Raw genomic sequence first — 16,601 nt, 5'->3', positions numbered from 1 at the left:
CTTCCAAGGAGCAAGCGTCTTTTAATTTCATGGCTGAAGTCACCATCTGCAGTGATTTTGGAGCCCCCCAAAATAAAGTCTGTCACTGTTTCCATTGTTTCCCCATCTATTTGCCATGAAGTAATGGGACCAGATGCCATGATCTTAGTTTTCTGAATGTTAAGTTTTAAGTCAACTTTTTCACTCTCCTCTTTCACTTTCATCAAGAGGCTCTTTAGTTCTTTTTCACTTTCTGCTGTAAGGGTTGTGTCATCTGCATATCTGAGGTTATTGGTATTTGTCCTGGCAATCTTGATTCCTGCTTGTGCTTCATCCAGCCCAGTGTTTCTCATGATGTACTCTGCATCTAAGTTAAATAAGCAGAGTGACAATATACAGCCTTGACGTACTCCTTTGTTGATTTGGAACCAGTCTGTTGTTCCAAGTCCAGTTCTAACTTTTGCTTCTTGACCTGCACACAGATTTCTCAGGAGGTGGGTCAGGTGGTCTAGTATTCCCATCTCTTTCAGAATTTCCCACAGTTGATTGTGATCCACACAAAGACTTTGACATAGTCAATAAAGCAGAAGTAGATATTTTTCTGGAACTCTCTGCTTTTTCAGTGATCCAACAATGATTAAGGCATGCATATTCTCCAACCTCTGGAGAAAGAAATGGCAACCCACTTCAGTATTCTTGCCTGGAAAATCCCACGGACAGAGGAGCCTGGCAGGTTACATACAGTCCATGGGGTCGCAAAGAGTTGGTCACAACACCGCGACTTCACTTTCACTTTCATTCTCCAACCTAGTCATTCCTCATAAGGGAGCAGAGCCTACAAATAAATGCAGAAACATATTGCAAGGATATTACCTGTAGCACTCTTAGCATAAAGAGCATAAAATGGTAAGCAACCTAAAAGTCCATCAACAAACACATTTTTTACACCATCCATAAAATGGAATACTACGTATCTTATGAAAGACTGGATGTATAAGTTTACCAGCAGTGCTGCAACAAATGCCACAGACCCGGTGGTTTAAATTACAGAAATCTATTGTCTCAAAATTCTGGAGACTAGAAGTCCAGCGTTAAGGTGTCAGCAGATTGCTTCCTCCTGAAGCATCTCTCTTTGGCCTGCTCACTGCGTGTCCACATGGCTCTCTCTGTACACACGCCTGATCCTGTGTCTCAGACTCCTCTTCTTTAAAGGGCACTAGTCATATTGGATTAGGGCTCACAGTAATGACCCATTTTAACTAAACTACGTTTTTTTAAAAGGTCTTATCTCCACACACAGTCACATTTTAAGGGACTGGGGGCTAAGGCTTCAATATATGAATTTGGGGAGACATGATTAAGTTTGTAACACTGGACTAGCCCAGATACTCTGACTGGGAAAAATGTGTATGAAATTCTGCTTGAAAGAGAAAGAAGTTGCAGCAGAGTATGTCCAGGATGATCCTAATGTTGCTATAAAAATAATGCATGTGTGTGTGTGTCTAGAAAAATGTCGGCAAGGGCACACACCCCAAATAGTTAACAGTGGCTTTCTCAGGAGAGGTAGAATTGGAGTGCAGAAAACTCCAACTTTTCACTTTATAAATGCCTGTATTGTTAGTTTGATTTTTTTTTTTTTTTTTTGCAACAACCAAACAATAAGCCTGTAATTCAATTTTTTAAAACCTGGCAGGAAAAAAAGAGGGCTGCTTTTGCTCACTGGGAAGGTCCAAAGGCAGTGTCCGCCTCAGTATTTTTGTCATCAGCACCATATCAAGTGCCTACTGTTTTACTCTAAATCTCATTCGATCCCCCACCATAGTGCTATGAGCTACACACCAGTGCTCACTCTTTATAGAGAACTTGTGCTCAGAGAAAGTGAACGACTGGTCCAAAGTTATGCAACAAGTAATTGACAGAGGCAAGAATCAGGCCTGTGTCTTCCAGGGGCTGTCCCCTGGGCCATGTGAATGGCTTAAACCAATCCTTCCCCTTTGTCAGAAAAGCAAGTTGGGGTGCCTGCTGCTGACCTTGGTGGTGGTAGGGGGTTAGTGACATTCCCTTAGGGAAGGGGGTGCCCCCTGTTTGGCTACTGGGGGCTAGATCAGGAGGTAGCCAGCAGGAGTTCTTCAATTGCTGCTCCTTCAAGCTAACATTCATAAGTGCCCACGACACGTCTGGCTCTGTTATAAATGTTTAACATCTATTAATAGCTCCCTCAAAACCACCCCATTTGATAGATGAGAACAGTGAGCTATTTCACAAAAAGAGAAGGAATCTGAGTGAGCATGTGCTGCTGGCTTTGTGCAGGTGGGTGAACAGCTCAGCGCCCTGCCTGCAATTACTCACAATAATGAGGGGGCAGGAAGAGCATGAATAATACAAATTCCCTGATAATCAAAAAAGGTTAGCTGAAAAATGTGGGCCAGATGGCAGTGGGAGTAAGTGGACTCACCATTAAGTGAGATCATAGGTGCTACAGTGCCAAGGACAGGGCCTGGCTCAGTGTGTATCCCCCTAGTCAAGAAAGACCCCGGTCTCAGGCACAGGCGAAGGGCAGGGTGCGCAGCATGGGTGCTGGGCATGGGCCACACTGACCCCTCCAGCTGTCGGCTGTGGGTATACATCCAGAGCTGGGGCTGAGATCCACACCCAAATACACAGTTCAATAGTTCTATCAGGAACCAATCTGGGAATTCCAGAGCAGAGCTGAGAGTTCAGACTTCATGATATGGAGTGAAGCCTGGGGGTTCTTTCTGGACACAGGGGCAGAGCCGCAGAAGGGGTCTCTACAATGGGTGGGAAGTGAGGATAAAGGAGCTGGCAGGCTTGAGCTCAGAGCAGGTGCTTAACACAGGCTAGTTTTCTTCCATTCTGAAGCTAAGGAGTGTTATTAGTGCATTGATGATATTTGGGGTGCCTTGGAGCTCCATATTCCTAGCCAATATTTTTATCAATGCCTTCAGGGTGGGTCAGAGTTCATCTGGGTATTGGGAGCTGGTGATTTCCTGGAAGGAGCACTGGTCAAAATTGCACAGAAAGGCAGGGAGAAATAGACAAAACTCTCCAAGACAGAATGGGGACCAACTGGGAGGAACAGTCAGGCAGTGAGGTTCAAAATATCATTGTGATAGGAAAAGAGTAAAGAAACAAAATAGGTGATTAAGTAGTTAATCCCACTATGGGATTGTAAATAGAAAAAACAAGGGAGACCCTTGTAGTGAATGATTACTCAGGAAAGCAGGCTTGCTTAGCAACAAAACTATGCAACAGAAGCACCAGACATACCCCAAGACAATAAAGTGGTGTGGCATGAGACCCACATACTGCCCAGTGAGCTCAGCAAGTTAACGATCCCTAGGACATGCTCTCTGCACACATAAAAACAATAATTTGCGGACCTAGCTTGATCACATAAGGACAAGAAAACTCTCCTGCCCAACCTGAAGGAGGACCTGATGATGGGAGCATGACATCTACTCAAGAAAGACAAAAAAGCTCTTCTCCCTCTCCCCACTTTTCCTTTGATTATAAAACTGTAGCCCAGTAAGTTCTTGGGGTGTGACATCCTCTCATCCGCCTTGTAAGCCTCTCAAGGGTCCTATTCTAATAAATCACCTCTTATCTATCACTTTGCCTCTCGCTGAATTCTTTCTGCACTGAGACATAAAGGACCAGAGCTCTTGAGGCCCCTCAACATGACCCCAGACAGTTTCAGTTGCACCAGATGGATGGAGAGGTAGGCTGGACAACCCTTTACATGAAGACTTGAAGTTGTTCACTTAGCTACGAGTTCCATGTGAACTTAAAAGATGTCACACAGCTGCTAGGAAAGATACTGCACATTTACTCTGCATTCCTAGAAGCCTGGTATTTAGGTCAAGTGAGGTGAGGATCCCACTGACCACAGGACTGGCCAGGCTTCATCAAGGTTCTGGGGTCTAATGGGGAGGTGGGAGGGGGATTCAGGATGGGGAACACATGTAAATCCATGGCTGATTCGTGTCAATGTATGGCAAAACCCACTACAATGTTGTAAAGTAACTAGCCTCCAACTAATAAAAATAAAGGGAAAAAAAAAAAAAGGGTTCTGGGGTCTAGCTGATGAACAACCAGAGCAGTTGTAAACCAGCAGCCCAGGGGCTGGATCCAGCCTGCAGATACACTTTGTTTGGCTTATAGAATGCTGTAGAAAAGAACAAAAAAGAAACAAACAAAGAAAGAAAAAACTGATCTGAAAAAATCAGAATTTTTCAAATAGAAATCCAGGCTTCCAGCAGCTTTTGAAAAAGTTCAGAAGCTCCGGCACCATCATTTACGACAACACCTGGCTGGATCTGAGCACTGTCTGCTTTCTTTAGATCACACATTGGCTTGGCAGTCTGCCACAGTGCTTACCATCCCTTGTTGTCCCCACATAGCAAGATGGAGGGGTGGTTGCCTTTTATCACTGAACTTGCAGAGAAAAACTTTTCAGTATCCTTGTCTCTATGAAGTGGGAAAATAAAAAATAAGAAGCTCACATGACTTGCTGTACCTGGCCTGCTGCGCTCTTTATTTTCATTACTGGCCTGGGGTCTGTAGATGTTTGAATTTATAGTCTGAGTGCAGTATACATAGAGGAAGAAGGTATACATACAGGAAGGTATCACGGGGAAGAGGTACAGTAGTTGTAGATTTTTAGCTTGGAGAAGAAAAGGCTCAGAGGATGCATGACTCAGGAGAGCAGATATTGGAAGGACTATCAGGGCAGAGGGACTGGCTTATGTGTTCCTCTGGTGGGCAGACAGATGACGCAAGTTCCAGAAAAGCAGATGTCAGCTTCATACATGGATGAGTGTTTGAGAACATAGCTTTACAAGCAGGAAAGAGGCATCTGGAGGAGTAGAGAGCTAGAAAAGGCAGAAGTTGTCAGGGGATGGGACAGAAAGAACTAAGGAGGAGGCAGTACACATTCAGGAGCTCTGGTCCAGCCTTCTGTTCACTGTGGCCTTGAATAAGTTGCTTAATTTGATGCCTATAAGACAGATATTAAAAGTATGCTACCTTTTAGAAACTTGGTAAGGGTAGAATTGGGCCTCCCTAATGACTCAGAGGGTAAAGAATCTGCCTGCAACGTAGGAGACCCGGGTTCAATATCTGAGTTGGGAAGACTCCCCTGGAGAAGGGAATGGCTAGCCACTCCAATATTTTTGCCTGGAGAATTCCATGGCAGAGGAACATGATGGGCTATAGTCCATGGGGTCGCAAAGAGTTGGACATGACTGACTTTCACTTTCAAGGGTAGAATTAAGATAAAGTAATCAAGGAACTTCCCTGGTGGTCCAGTGGTTAAGAATCTACCTTGCGATGCAGGGGATTTGGGTTCCATCCCTGGCTGGGGAACTAAAATCACACATGTAGCGGAGCGACTAAGCCCAAAAGCCACAACTAGAGTCTGTGTGCCGTTTTTGTGTCGCAGGAAAAGATCCTGTAGGATGCAACTAAGATCCACTATAACCTAATTAATTAATTAATTTTTTAAAAGATAATCAATAAAAATCAAGTCAGTTATTTTGTATAACATTTGGCTTGTAGTCAACATTCAATAAATGTTAGCTATTATTATTTGCAATTGCATGAAAGTTTAGATAATTGATTTCTAAGAGCATTGCCAAATCTAAGTTCTGTGATTTTCATGTCTTATTCAGCTTCATTTCCTCCCGCCCAAGAAGCTGCTGAAAAGAAAGAAAATGAGTGAGTTTCAATCTCATTTTCTTTTATTGCTTTCCTCCCACTCCTTCCAAGGCACTTCTAACTCATGAAATGGCCACAGGCTAACTTTGTGAACTACAGACTTTATTTTTAGCTCCTTCTATGGTCTCTTTTTTGTGCTCCAAAATCCTGAAAGTTAGCTAATGTTGGCAGACAGTATGCCCATTTGAAAATGTCTGTTCGTTGCCATTGCTTCAAATCTAAAGTCCATTGCCCTGGGATCTCTTATCAGTACTGATGTTATCAGTGGACTGGATCAAGTTCAAGGTCAATCAGCTTCTTATGCAGTCAAACAGCCTGGAAGCAGACCGTTGAGTACTGGTTTGGTACAATTTCCAATCCACTTGTTTATGACAAGTGGAATTATTTGAATCCACTCTTACGGTAAAGATTTTTTTTTTTTTTTTTTGTAAAGATTTTTTTAAAAGTGTTTTTTTTAAGTAGTGAAGTGGTTTTGATATCAGAATGAATTTGATATCAGAATGAAGTAAGGAAGCCATATCAGGATGTCATCATCTCATCTGTTGTCAGCTGATGAGGCACTTAGTCGCAGCTGAAGGCCCTGCTGGGAGCCTATCAGTAAGAACAAGTAGAGAAGCAGCTCTGGCAAGGAGATATTTAGAATATAAATAGCAGGAATTGTAGTGGAGAGTTTAGGTCTGGGTAAAGCCACCCTTTGCTGATCTAACTCTCCAAAGATTTTGAGACACTTGCTCCTGCGTGCCCAGGCTACTCTTGCTTGGCAGAGGTGTTAGGCCGAGTGGCAGTCTCAGGAAGAGAAGACACATCTGTTCCTACCTCAGGGAGGTACTCCTTGTGCGCCATGGTACAATCCCTGGAGTGATAACCCTTGGAGCAGCCTAGCCTGCCCAGCAGCACCGATGCTGTTTCCTAGTAACCTACTCAAGCAGCAAAGGACTTTATTTTTGCACTGGTAGTTAGATGTCAGCTCTCAGTGGACAAAGCCAGCTCTCCCTAGAAACCATAGCTCATAGAAAGGTACACCTCAAACTGTATTTGGACTTTATTTCTGTCATCTCCCCTTGCCTGGAACAACAGTGTGATTAATTTATCATTTGTTTGGAATGTGTTATTTCTTTGTTGGCTTATTAAGAGACATGATCCTGGATGCTACTGGCTTGTGATATTATTATAATTCCCACAGTGAACCTGTGCTAAATAAATTGCTGGCAAAGACAAACCAGTCTCTAAGCTTCATTTGCCACTCCCCAAACAAAACACAGACAGACAAATACAAAATGTTGAGCCATTAAATTGAGACAGAGACCTCACCCTTGGAGCATGGGATAGATGTGATGTACAGGCTGGGTGTACAGGCTGCTGGGCTAGTTTAATGAGAAGGAGAAAATCATGAAATGTGAAACCCCACTGCTTTTCTAGCAGTGGGGGACACTGTGAAATATATATCCATTCCTCTTTCCTCCTTACTAGTCAAAACCTCATTTTGCGGGGGGGGATGTAAATATGCCACATTAATTGAAGTTCCTTAGTCTCTGCACCTCATTTTGACCAATGATTAAAAGTTTATTTCTCCTGCCATGAGCATGATAAATCTCTTACTTGTTTAGGTCACTGTTTATCAGATGTTCTGTTACTTCCAGCCAAACAGAATCTCTATAATTTGCAGATCCTCAACTAGGTGTCCAACAATTCAAGTGTGATTCACTTGGCATCAAATCCCACACGTTAAGGGCATAGTTCCACATGACTGTACCACCTGATACACCAATCATGAGTCCTGGGCCACCTATCCTTCTGACCAGCCAGCTATAAATCAGGGGTTCTCATGACCCCCTCCTCAGGTTTGATGATTTGCTCTAACAGCTCACAGAACTCAGGAAAACATTTGTTTTCTGGTTTACTATAAAAGATAGAGCTCTGGAACAGCCAAATGGAAGAGATGCATAGGGTTAGGGATGGGTGTGTGTGTAGACACAACTGATTAAACCATTGGCCACTGGTGATGAAACGCAGTCTCCAGCCCCTCTTCCTTCCTTGGAGGTTGGATGGGTTAAGGTTCCACAGTCCAACCTTCTAATCATGCCTTGGTCTTTCTGGTGACCAGTCCCCATCCTGAAGCTATGTTGAGACCCCAGTCACCAGTCATCTCATTAGTACACAAAAGACATGATCATTCAGGAGATTCCAAGGGTTTTAGGACTTCTATGCTAGGACTCAGAGACAAAGACCAAATATTTACTTTTCATGCTACCGCAGAATCATATCTGATTCATAGGCCAACTGCTCACTAGGTATCTCCATTAATTTTTATGAATAACAAAATGCAGATGGTTCCTGACTTATGATGATACAACTTTACCAAGGTGGGAGAGTGATACACACTCAGTATAAGCCTATTTAGAATTTTGAATTCTGTTCATTTTCAAGGCTTGTGATATATAGTAGGGATACTCTCTGGTGAAGCTGGGCAGTGGCAGTGAGCCACAACTCCTGGTCAGTCCCGAGACCCCAAGGCTAGACAACCAATATACGGGACAATCATTCTATACCCTCACGGCCATTATGTTTCTCACTTTCAGTACAGTATTCAACACATTACATGAGATATTTAACATTCTTGATAAAATAGGCTTTGGTTTAGATGATTTTGCCCAACTATCAGCTAATCTAAATGTTCCGAGCAATTTAAAGGCAGGCTAGGTTAAGCTATGATGTTTGTAGATTCAGTTCAGTTCAGTTCAGTCGCTCAGTCATGTCCGACTCTTTGCAACCCCATGAATAGCAGCACACCAGGCCTCCCTGTCCATCACCAACTCCCGGAGTCTACTCAAACCCATGTCCATTGAGTCAGTGATGCCATCCAGCCATCTCATCCTCTGTCGTCCCCTTCTCTTCCTGCCCCCAATACCTCCCAGCATCAGGGTCTTCTCCAATGAGTCAACTCTTCTCATGAGGTGGCCAAAGTACTGGAGTTTGGTTTGTAGGTTAGATATATTTAAAGCACATTTTCAGTTTATGATATTCTAGATCTGTGATGGGTTTGTCAGGATGCCTAATCCACCATAAGTCACAGAAGATCTTCACTCCAAAACTTAGTGGCTTAGAACAACCACCATTATTTCTCACAACTCCAAGTTGACGGGTAAGCTAGAGAGTCTTCTGTTGGCCTCCCTTGAGGTCTTAGGTAGTTGCAGTCAGACTGTCCAAGATGGTTTCATTCATCTGCCTGGCACCTTGGCAGGGATGGCTGAAAAGTGGGGGCCTGGTCTTTCCATATGGCAACTGGATTCCAAGAATAAGCATTCCAATGCATGAGGACTTATCAAGATTTTGCTGAGATCAGGCTTTCTAATGACCCATTGGCCAAGCCCAGAGTCACTGTGGGAGGAAACTCCACAAGGGCCACCAAATTAACAGTCTACCACATCAGGGATGTTGTAGAAGTGATATATTCTTTACGTACAGGATCAGTCAGTTCGGTTGCTCAGTTACGTCCAACTCTTTGCGATCCCATGAATCGCAGCACGCCAGGCCTCCCTGTCCATCACCAACTCCCGGAGATTACTCAAACTCATATCCATCAAGTCAGTGATGCCATCCAGCCATCTCATCCTCTGTCGTCCCCTTCTCCTCCTGCCCCCAATCCCTCCCAGCATCAGGGTCTTTTCCAATGAGTCAGCTCTTCGCATGAGGTGGCCAAATATTGGAGTTTCAGCTTCAGCATCAGTCCTTCCAATGAACAACCAGGACTGATCTCCTTTAGGATGGACTGGTTGGATCTCCTTGCAGTCCAAGGGACTCTCAAGAGTCTTCTCCAACACCACAGTTCAGAAGCATCAATTCTTTGGCGCTCAGCTTTCTTCAGGATAGGACTACATAAACATAAACTCTCAGGTCACTTCTAATAGTAGAGTCCTTTTTAACAACATTTTTCTTTTTTTTTTCATCTTTCTACCCCTTCTTACTCTTTTCCTTTTTCTCTCCTTATAGCTAATCCTCACCCTAGAAGAGCAAAAAACATGCCAACTACCTGTAGAAGCCTTCCAATGAATCAGGATCTAGGAAGTAGGAACTGAATTCTTTAAACTTGTATTATAAATTGATAGCCCACAAGCATGTTTTGACTGGGGCTCAGTATTTATTTTTTAATTTTTTAAAAGTTTTTATGTGAATCATTTTTAACGTCTTTATTGAATTTGTTACAATGTTGTTTGTGTTTTATGTTTCGGGTTTTTGGCCCCAAGGCATGTGGGATACAACATGGGATACAGCTGACAACAGCTGCATTGGAAGGTGAAGTTTTAACTACTGGACCACCAGAGAAGTCCCAGAACTCAGTTTTTTAAAAGTTGGCAATTCCATATTAGAATTCAGATTCCCATCGTCTCTTGAAAATTCAAAACAGCAAACCATTCCTGGGCCTACATTCTTCCCTGGCAACAACAGGCAAGAGCAGAATTGAGGCTCCCCTTTTGGAAGGGCTAGGCCTTTGCCATCTACCACATTCCCCCTCCCCATGTTCTTATTTAAATTGGAATCACAGGTTCTAATTTGAATTGTCTACCTCATTCATTTCTGTTACCTGTCTGGCCTCTGAATGTTTCTGAGTTGCAACCCCTTCTTAAAACCTCCTCTGACTTTTCCCTTTTTTTTTTTACCATTACCACCCCCTCCTGTTTATCTCCCCTCTATAAAATGTGCACACTGTTTTCCACTCATTCACCGCCATTCCATTTTTGCACCCTATCTAAAGTCTTTTCCAGCTTGGAATCAGCTCATCAAATAATTCCTTGTCTTTCATTTAAGCAGTGCCCCAAATCTCACCTCCTTGTAAAAGCCTTGCTTGACTTAATAATGATAAGAGTGTGGGTTCATCTGGATTCAGCATGTTTGAATCCAAGACCCCTGGATTCAACTCCTCCTTCATAATGCCTCAGGCCAAAGCTTGATTACAAATATCTCTGTTTCTGAGTTACAGGTTGGTGTCTAAGACACAAGCACAGAGTCGTCACGTAGAGCAACAGTCTATAATGTGAGGATCAAGAAACACAACTCAGTCCTTTTCAAAGAGGCATATTTGGTCCAAGTTTGGAGCATCACTGAGGGCAGTGGTCCTCAAAGCATGGTCCTTCCAGCAGTAGCAGCAGCATATCTCTGTAAGCTTGTTAAATATGCAAAGGCTCAGCCTCACTCTTGATCTAATGGATCAGACACTTCAGGATGTAGGGTGCAGCAATCTGTGTTTTAACAGGACTTCCAGGTAGTTCTGATGCACTCTGTATTTGGAGAACCACTGACTTAGATCATCTGGCACCATCAGGCTTTATGGTTCCAATTTGAGCTAAGTAGAGTAAGTGGACACTCCCCCTCCCAAAAAAAGATCCCCTGGAGGAGGAAATGGCAACCTACTCCAGTATTCCTGCCTGGAAAATCCCATGGACATCCTGGGCTGCAGTCCATGGGGCCACAGAGTGGGACACCACTGAGTGACTGATCACACTGAACCCCTCACCCTAACGCACAAATGTCAGTTGTTTTACTGGCTTTCATACATTTTCCAGTCCCTTGCAACTGCAGGTAAGTGATTCCCAAAGTGTCTCAGCGTGGGCGCCACCTGAGGAGTGAGTTCCAGCCCGCCTCCTCATTCCGATCAGTAAGCTGAGCTGGAGCCCAGAAGTGTGTGGCTCTAATGAGCTCCTGGTGATGCTGGTGATCACGTGGCCTTGAAAACCCTTTGTAGAAAGTACCTGCTAATGGGGTCACCTCTTTTCACCTCTCATTACACACAGCTGGGGCGCTGTGGCAGTTGAATTCCTGGAAAACTGTTTTCAAAGTCTCTCAATTCTGCTGCTGATTTTGGAAGGCCGCTGAGTGGCCCTGTGGCACTGTGTGCGGAGTTAACATGTCGCAGCACGGCCGTGTACAAACTGCTGCTCTCCAGCCCAGATTCCCACATGGCCAAATAGTTTGGTCTTTTCTCTCTGGGGCTTTCTGTAATGGCATTTGACCCATAATATTCTTTCTGCCTGGCCACAGGGGATTGTGTGCAGACCTTCTGGAGGGTTAATAAATAAATGATGGGCTTCTTTCTGGCCACAGGAAACCATCTCAAGGTCAATGCTATTGCAGAGCCAGGGTTTCCAGAGCTTGCTAAGATTAAAAAATCATCAGCTCCCACTAACCACATCCCTTCTTTTCTGAAACTTTGAAGCTTCGCTGCTACAGAAAAGGAGCACAATTAAGCCTCGATAAAATTTTAATAGCGGGAATTATGCACTCTACAACCAGCCTACAATTAGCCGTTGCTATGCTACGGGCAGAACCTAATCACGATAATGAGGCAAACAAAGGGAGGGAATTAATCAGGGCTATAAGGGTAGCGCACAGCCATTCCATCTCAGAGCACTGATTTCTGAAACACAGCAGCTGGGCCCCTGGGAAATCTCAGTCCCACACAAGGTTAGAGTCAGTGGGGTGTAGTGGGTGTGTATGCAAGCTTCTGAGTAAGGAGGGCTGTCTGTGCAGTCTCATTCCTACCACCACCAAGAGGATGCATTCATTTTAAAAAACGATGAGGCCTCTATTCTGTGCAGGAATCTATGCCAGATACTGCGAGAAAGATATTGTTACCCGAGACACAAACCCTGCCCTCTCGGACCTTACTATTTCAAGTGTGGTTCTTGGACAAGCAGCCTTTGTGCCATCTGGGAGATTGTTAAAAATGTAAGCTCTAGGAATTCTAGCTGTCCAGCAGTTAGGAATTCATGTTTCCACTGAAGGGGGCATGGGTTCAACCCCTGGTTGGGGAACTGAGATCCGTATGCCACGTGGCACAGCCAAAAATAAAAAGGAAAGAAATACAGGCTCTCAGGTGCACCCCAGACCTCCTGAACCATACCTGGATTTTAACAAGATGCCCAGGTGAATTGTGTGCCCACTTAAACTAAGACACCTGTTCAGGAAGTGTTCAACCTGGTAGTAAAGACAGTTGTCATTACAGTGATACTAACCATTGTTTCTGTCGGGTTCTGTGTGAGGCATTCTACTTGTGTGATTATCTCATCCCATCCTCATCATAACCCTACGAGATTATCCCCATTATGTACATGAAGAAATTGAGGCACAATTCAGTTCAGTGTATGATAAAAAGTCACAAATGAGGAGGATGGTTTTAAGAGATGACCAAGGGTCAGTAGCCTCCTTTGGTTGAGGTGATCAGAGGTGGAGAAAGTAGCATTTAAGCTGGAATTTGAATGATAAGTAGGATTTATTTACAAAAAGTGGTGGGGAGGGCATGCCAGGCAGCTGGATCCACATAAGCAAAGTATGACTTGAAGACATGAAGGATGTTTGTGGGGCTAAGGAGAACACTTCATTAAAGTATGATTTGTGTGTGAGGTGGGACTAAATTATGGAAGGTCTTGAAAGTCAAGAGAAGGGCTTGAACCTTACGGGGAGGTGAGAAGGATCCATGGAGGCTTCCCAGGTGGCTCAGTGGGTAAAGAATCCACCTGCAACACAGGAGATTCAGGAGGCACAGTTTCGATCCCTGGGTCAGGAAGATCCCCTAGAGGAGGGCACGGCAACCCACTCCAGTATTCTTGTCTGGAGAATCCCATGGACAGAAGAGCCTGGCAGGCTACAGTCCATAGGATTGCGAAGAGCTGGACACAACTGAAGTGACTGAGCATGCATGCACGCGTGAGATCCATGAAGGGTGTTTGAGCTCGGGGAGTGTCATGGTCAGGCCAAGTTCTAGAAAGAGTTAACTCGGAGATTATGAACTGAATAGGGAAGGCTTTGAGGCTCAAACCACCACTGGTCTGAGAATCAGAAAGGAAGGAGGGTCACAAGATCCTGCAAGAGTAGGGAGCAGGGCCGTGGGATGAGTGAGAGCCTCTGACTCTGGGCTCCAATCTTAGTGACTGAGAGAACACTGCTATGGAGGGAAGGATGGTTTGGGGAGAAAAATGGTGGCGTGCTCTGAGATGTATTGCATTCGACGTGATCTGCAGCCTCCCATCAACAGCATCAGCATTCCTTCGACAGCCGTTTATTAAGGGGGACAGCAAAATGAATAAGGCAGAGAAGTAAACACAAGAAGCTCAGGGGAGCCGAGCACCCAGTGCAGGACCCACATGCAAGGCTTCACAGACATTGCTTTTCTGACTCCACTACAGCCCCTTGAAGTGATTTGTCACCCATCGTTCAAAATCCAGGACACACAGAATAATCACCTGGGGGGTTTTAAAAATTACCAGGACCTGGGGATCATCCTGTGAAAGATATGTGTACTGTTACTGCATTGGGTGAGGGTCCTGATCTAAGGTGGTGATTCTCAACTGAATCTTGGTGGAACTTCCTATTCTGTTGATGCCCTTCAGGCAAAGACCACCAGGAAGACATCTATAAGTAACCCAGCTGAGTCCGTTCCTCATGATGAGCGGGAGAGTATCCCCGTGGGGAATCCTGGGGTGTTATCCCCACTGGAGTGTCTTTGAAAGAACCCATCATAGCACTGAGCTGTGGTGGGGTGACTTAGTAGAGGGTCTCAGCAAATGAGCCTTGCTCTAGATCAATGGCTTCAAAAAGTAGGGCTCTTCCATGACTATTTCAGTGACTCTCATCTATGGGAAGGGGAGACTAGAAAGAAGAAAACTGACATTGGTAAAGAAGTAGCAGTCACCCACCTTGGCCAAGAGTGGGGGTATTGTTGGGTGGCAGGGCTTCCCTGGTAGCTCAGCTGGTAAAGAACCCACCAGCAATGCAGGAGACTCCAGTTCAATTCCTGGGATGAGCCCCTGGAGGAGGGCATGGCAAACCACTTCAGTATTCTTGCCTGGAGAATCCCCACGGACAGAGAAGGGTCCATGGGGTTGCAAAGAGTCGGACACAACTGAGCAACTAAGGACAGCACAACACAGAATGACTTTGTTTTTGTCTTAGACAAGTTTTTTTTTTTTTTAACTTTTAACTTTATATTGGAGTATAACTGATTAACAATGTTGTGATAGTTTCAGGTGAGCAGCAAAGGGACTCAGCCATACATATACATGTATCCATCCTCCTCCAAACTCCCCTCCCATCCAGGCTGCCACATAACATTGAGCAGAGTTCCCTGTGCTATTGTAGGGCCTTGTTGTTTATCCACTTTAAATATAGCAGAATGTACATGTTGATCCCAAACTCCCTAGCTATCCCTTACCTCCATTCTCTCTCCCTGGTAACCCTAAGTTTGTTCTATCTTTTTTTTTTTTCTTTTTTTTTTTTTGGTCACACTCTGCAGCATACGTGGGATCTTAGTGCTCCAACCTGGGAATAGAACCTGTGTCCCCTGCAGTGAAAGTTAACCGCTGAACCACCAGGGAAGTCTCAAGTCTTAGACAAAATTACAAAGTGGCCTTGCTTCATCTCATTTTATCTTGGTCTCAGAGTAAGCTTTGAGGCTGGTGCTCTGTGAAATCCTTCATACCTAACAGGCGCATAACTGGACTTTGCCAAGTGTCAGGCCAGCTTCCGAAAGTCAGGGCTGCCACGTTTTTTTCTTTCTCACTCCCCATCCCCCATCCTCCCCCACCACCCACAGAGGATAGAGAAGAGGGAAGAAGGAAGCAAGCAGAAGGTTTAAATTTAAGAAAGAAAAGAGGAAAGAAAAGGAAACTGTGAGGCTGGATGTGGGGAGACTTAACCTTGTGGATTCAGCTTTCCCGCTGAACACAGGAGGGCCTGGGCTGAGCCATCAGGATGACAGGGATGCCATTCACTGTCCTTCCACTGCCCTGCAGCCCAGCCCTCACTCAAGGTCAGCAATGACCTTGCCGCCCATCCCCCCTTGGAACAAGCACACTTTCCTACCATCTGTTTGGCATCAGTCAATTGGCGATGCTCAGCTTGGTGTGAAGGGGAATCTGCCCATGGAAGAGGAGAAGGGTGAGCAGTGAGAGCATCCAGGCGCTCGCAGCACTGCGTGTGTATGCTCTCACGCACGCGTGCACAGCGTGTACTCACTCTGGCTGAGAGACATCTCAGCCAGCCCGTTCCTACCCAAGTTGTGTGGATTGAGGGTTCTCCCTGAATCTGGAGTCTGACCCCAGAGCAGGTGTCTGTGGCCTCTCAACCCAACTCCAAAATATAGAGAGGAGAGGAGCAGGGGCTTTGGTACCCCCCGGCCCTTCAGAGCCCCCACCTGGCTCGCAGGCTGCCATCTGCGAGGCCTGGCCATCCCTCCACTTTGGGGCTGGCGCTATGAAACCCTGATGATTCTGGGGCTATGGAAGCAGCAGCATGCAGGTGGCAGCAACAGGCCACATCCCTTGTGTCTTTCTTGCCTTGGTGCAGGCTTTCCCTCCTGGAAAATCTGTGCCACCCTGCCCTAGTCAGCCTTCAAGACTGAATGCAAAGGCCAGTCTTCCCCAGCCGGATCATTATCCCTGCCTCTGCTCCCAGAGGGAGGCCTTTGCTCCCCATTCTCCTGCAAAAAACTCTTATACTCTACTTCTTATTGTGTGTTGCTTACCTGAGTGTCTCTCCAGCCGGACTGGAAACTGGCTTGCTTATCATGTGGTCCTCAGCTCCGAGAACTCAGCCAGACTCACGGTGGACCTTTGGTAAATGTTTGGAAAGAAAAGGAGGGGAGGAGAGAGGATTGCAGCAATGTCCTAACATGTCCTAAACACGCAGCAATGTCCTAGGGGTGATGGGGACTGCAGAGACCCTCCTGCTGGCAGTCAGCGCATGCCCAGTAGCTACTGAAGACAGCAGCGGGCTTCTCACCTGGGTGAGGCTGCAGCTGGGTGCCCCTCCCCTTTTCTCTCCCTACCTGATTAGAGCTTCCAGGGATTCTGGAGTAAATGAGGCAGACCCGGAGAGTCCTAAGCTCAAGAATA

Source organism: Cervus canadensis, chromosome 6 (genome assembly GCF_019320065.1).
Source record: "Cervus canadensis isolate Bull #8, Minnesota chromosome 6, ASM1932006v1, whole genome shotgun sequence".
NCBI classification, from domain to species: domain Eukaryota; kingdom Metazoa; phylum Chordata; class Mammalia; order Artiodactyla; family Cervidae; genus Cervus; species Cervus canadensis.
Note: the sequence above shows the minus strand (reverse complement) of the source record.